This window comes from Hemitrygon akajei, chromosome 9 (assembly GCF_048418815.1).
Source record: "Hemitrygon akajei chromosome 9, sHemAka1.3, whole genome shotgun sequence".
NCBI classification, from domain to species: Eukaryota; Metazoa; Chordata; class Chondrichthyes; order Myliobatiformes; family Dasyatidae; genus Hemitrygon; species Hemitrygon akajei.
The window spans coordinates 60,061,160-60,066,433 of NC_133132.1; the positions used below are offsets into that span (position 1 = coordinate 60,061,160).

The 5,274-nt window shown below is 37.1% G+C and overlaps 1 pseudogene; it reads left to right on the plus strand.

Annotated features, from left to right (window-relative positions):
- The first annotated feature begins 3,543 nt into the window (after window positions 1-3,543).
- Window positions 3,544-3,711, plus strand: LOC140732787 (cytochrome b-c1 complex subunit 10 pseudogene; annotated as a pseudogene).
- Window positions 3,712-5,274: the final 1,563 nt, after the last annotated feature.

Here is a 5,274-nt window from a genome sequence, read left to right on the forward strand (position 1 = left end):
TAACATTTGGAAAAGACAAAGACAAAATAAACACCTGTGGAATTGGGACAATAGATGTAAGTGACCATACACCTATATATTTATCTGTTGATTTTGACCTACAACCAAAGAATACTATTTGGAAAATAAATTCAAGTCTGTTCAATGATCCATACTTTAAGGAACAAATTAAAAAAGAAATTGGTCTCTACTTAGAATTTAATGATAATGGAGAGGTTTCACCTCCCATTTTATGGGATACTCTGAAGGTGGTCTTAAGAGGGAAAATTATAGCGATATCTTCATATAAGAAAAAAAAGGAATAAAACATTAGAGGAATTACAAAATAGGCTGCAGGAACTAGAGAAAAAACACAAATTGAATTTGGCACAGGATATATTAGGGGAAATTTAAAAAATTAGGAATGTAATTAATAGTTTGGCTATGCAAGAAATCAGGAAAAATTTTATGTTTCTGAAACAGAGACATTATGAAAGTGGATCAAAGTCTATGAAAATACTGGTGTGGAAACTGAAAAAAAAAGATAGCAGAAAATACAATTCATAGAATTAAGGACCCAAGAATGAAAATAATAAAAAAAATAAGCTATGTGAAATTCAAGAAGCTTTTGAAGTGTTTTACAAAACTCTATATTCCAAAGTTCCAGGGGGAAGCATAACCCAAAATGACACCTTCTTGAATTCTCTAGAGTTACCCACTTTAAGCAAAGAACAAAATAGAATGATGACTGCTGACATAACTGAAGTTGAATTAAAAGCTGCAATTAGTAGGCTTAAATTAAGCAGGTCAGCAGGATCAGATGGGTATACAGCAGAGTGGTACAAAGAATTTCAAAATGAGTTAATTCCTATTTTACTCCCCACACTGAACTGGGCTCTAAAAAAGGCACAAATGCCACCCAGTTGGAAGGAAGTGATAATCTCAGCTATACCGAAAGAAAGCAAGGATAAAATGCGGGTCATTTAGACCAATATCTGTTCTTAATGTAGATTATAGATGATTTACCTCCATCATGGCCAAACGATTAGAGGAGTTTCTACCCATACTGATACGTAACGATCAGACAGGTTTTATACGACAACGCCAAACACAAGACAATATACGAAGGACACTTCACATTATGGATCATATACAAAAAAATAAAATCGAAGCAATAGTGACAAGCATGGACACTGAAAAGGCATTTGATTTGGTTACTTGGAATTTTCTTTCCAGAGTTTTACATAGATTTGGTTATTTATCAATGGATATTTATCAAATAGTCTTACCCTAGAAAGGGGCATGAGGCAGGGTTGTGCATGGTCACTGCTACTCTTCGCGTTATATCTGGAACGATTAGCTCAATACATCAGACAAATGAAGATATCAGGGTAATTACTATTAAAGGGACAGAGCATAAATTGGCTTGTTACACGGATGACATTTTGATCTATCTAAGGCAACCAACATACTCTTTACCTAAATTTACCTACCTTTGAACAATATGGGCAATTATCAGGATACAAAATCAACATAGATAAAACCCAATTACTTTCATATTACTATAGGCCACCAAGAGAAATTGAAGGAAGATATCCCTGGGCATGGCAAACAGAGTCTTTCAAATATATGGGCATCATTATGCCAAAAGATTTGGCAAAATTATCAGAATGTAATTATCAGCCTTTATATAAAAATTAAGGAAGATATGACAAGATGGAACCTGATTCCATTTTTCAGTCTCAGTTCAAGGACTGAGTCTATTAAAATGAATATACTGCCCAAACTGTTATATTTCTTTCAGACCCTACCAATAGATATTAATCAAAATCAATTCAATGAATGCAACTTGATGTTATCAAGGTATATTTGGCAGGGTAAAAGGCCTAGAGTTCATCTCAAAACTTTGCAATTAGCAAAGGAAAAGGGGGGATGGGGCCTACCTTCTCTTAGAGATTATTACTTTGCAGCACAGTTGAGAGCTGTGATATGTTGGTGCAACCCATCATATGACGCTAAATGGAAAAACATTGAAGAGTGGGTACTTCCCATCCCCAGACAAGCAATTTTGGCTGATAACAACCTGCAAAGGTACATAAATACTATTGATAACCCATGGGTGAAATTGACTCTTAAAATATGGAAGACTACTATAAAAGAATATAATCTAGAGGGAAATATTGCAATTCTTAAATGGTGTGCATATGACTCGGATTTTACACCAAATAAATTGGATGCTAGGTTTAAGGACTGGACAGCTAAAGGAATAACAGTTCTTTGCAACATAATGAAAGAAGGAACACTGGTCAGTTTTGAAATGCTTAAGGAGAAACACTTATTAGAAAAACAAGAGTTTTATTGGTATTTTCAGATGCGACAATATGTTAATAAGATGCTTAAAAATGTAACCAAGGCAAGTACATGCTTGATAGAGCTATTTAGAAAAGCATATAATTCAGATAATGGTAGTAGAATCATTTCAAGCATGTATAAGGGGTTGTCAAATCTTAAAACACATTCAACTTCATACATTAAAACAAAATGGGAGAAGGAAGGAGGGATAATTATATCTGAGGAAGAATGGACAATAATATGGAGGTATCAATGGAAGTGCACCAGTTCACAGAAATGGAAGAAGTTTGGATGGAAAAACTTGATAAGATATTTTATTACACCCTCTCAGAAATCCCATTATGATAGTAACCTTCCTGTTTGCTGGAGAAATTGTGGAAATCAAAATACAAATCATTATCATTTTTTTTGGGACTGCCCTGTTATCAAAGACTATTGGAGGAGGATCCACAATGCCCTACAAGACATCTTTAAATGTGAAATACCCTCAGAGAGTAAGACCACATATTTTGGATATATACCTCAAGAATGGTTGAAAAGAGATAAATATTTAATGAATATACTGTCGGTGGCTGGTAAAAAGACTCTTCCGAGGAAATGGTTATCACAGGAGAGCCCAACTTTGAATGTATGGATGAAAATTACAATGGACGTTTACAAAATGGAGAAGATAACAGCATCTGTTAATCATAAGCTAGAACAATTTGATTCATACTGGGGAAAATGGTTTAACTGCATAATGCCTCATAGGCCTGATTTTATTCTCACAAATCAATGAATATGTTGTAAAAAAAAAGATCACTCCCTACTTGTACATAGTTTTTTTCCTTTTGCTTGTTTTTTCTTTCAACTCTTTTCTATAAGTGTATACCTCAGATAAATACTATGTGGAGAATTGTGACATATACGATTATATGAAATATATGTACAATGTCTGAAATACATCTTATGGAAATGTTTGTTTGATGATGAACTTCAATAAAAAAATAAATTACAAACAAGAAGTAAAATTGCATGGAAGCCAAGGAATTAAGGGATATGGATAAGGATGCCTTGGAACATATCCACCTTACAGAAAGCAGGTGCTGGCAATCGTAAATTGGAGAATGGGGAAGAAAAGCTTAACAACTAACATTTTCCATTACGGCTTTCCAACTGGCAGGTAAGTGGGCGGGCAGTCGGTCAATCGGGAGGGGACGAACGGCCGCCGGGATGTTGGAGCAAATTCTCGGGCCCAAACACGGGCAGCTTCTGAAGAACTGGATTCCAAATATCAGTACATGGGGAGCTGTGACTGGTGTACTGCTGGTCTACGCTACAGATTGGAGAGTTATAGTTAGCCGTATCCCATGTATAAAAGGAAAATTCAAGAGTGATTGAAGATTATTGACGGATTTAAGGGAATAATCTGACCAAGTCCGATCGTGTGCAGTTTTGGTCACCAAATTACAGGAAGGATATTAATAAGATTGAAAGAGTGCAGAGAAGGTTTACTAGGATGTTGCCAGCTCTTGAGAAACTGAGTTACAGAAAAAGGTTGAATAGGTTAGGACTTTATTCCCTGGAACGTAGAAGAATGAGGGGAGACTTGATAGAGGTATATAAAATTATGATGGGTATAGATAGAATGAATGCAAGCAGGCTTTTTCCACTGAGGCTAGGGGAGAAAAAAACCAGAGGACATGGATTAAGGGTGAAGGGGGAAAAGTTTAAAGGGAACATTGGTGGGGGGAACTTCTTCACACAGAGAGTGGTGGGAGTGTGGAATGAGCTGCCAGATGAAGTGGTAAATGCGGGCTCATTTTTAACATTTAAGAACAACTTGGACAGGTACATGGATGAGAAGTGTATGGAGGGATATGGACCAGGTGCAGGTCAGTGGGACTAAGCAGAAAAATGGTTCGGCACAGCCAGGGAGGGCCAAAAGGCCTGTTTCTGTGCTGTAATGTTCTATGGTTCTACTGGAGTTAGTGTCACTGGATGATAAGAAAATAAAACCTAGTATCCAAAGTAGAACATTCAAGATATCCCTTCTGTTACATCATAGTTCATTTATTTTCTCTCTCAGCACCATTCTCCTACCCTCTCCCCGTAACCTTTGACACCCTCACTAATCAAGAACCTATCTATCACTACTTTAAATATATCCAATGAATTGGCCTCCACAGCTGCCTGTGGCAATGAATTTCCCATCCACCCTCTGGCTAAAGAAACTTGGCCTCATCTCAGTTTTAAAGGGATGTCTTTATACTCTGAGGTTGTGCCCTCAGATGCTAGACTCTCACACTATTAGAAATATCCTCTCCAGATCCTTTCTATCTAGGCTTTTCAATATTCAGAAGGTTTCAATGGGATACCTCCTCCTTCTTCTAAAGGTCAACAAGTACAGGCCCAGAGCCATCAAACGTTCTTCATACAACTCTTTCAATCTGGGGATCATTCTCGTAAACTTCATCTGGATTATCTCCAATGTCAACACACCCTTTCCTAGATATAGGGGCAAATCTGCTCACAGTACTCCAAATGCAGTCAGACCAATGCCCGATAAAACCTTGGAATTACATCCTAGTTTTTATATACTAGTCCTCTGGAAATGAACACAAATATTCCTTTTGCATTCCTTACTACCAACTCAACCTGCAAGTAAACCCTTGCAGGATCCTGTGCTAGGCTCCCAAGTCCATTTGTTCCCTGTTTAGAAAATAGTCTACACCTTTATTCCTTCTACCAATGTGCATGAGCATACATTTCTCTGCACTGTATTCTAACTGCCAGTTCTTTGCCTATTATCCTCATCTGTCCAAGTTCTTCTGCAGACTCCATGCTTCCTTAACACCACCTGCCCTTCCAACTATCTTTGTTTCACCTACAAACATGGCCACAAAACGAATAATTCCATCATCCAGATTATTAACGTCAGCTAACCTTCTGTCCGTGCTGGAG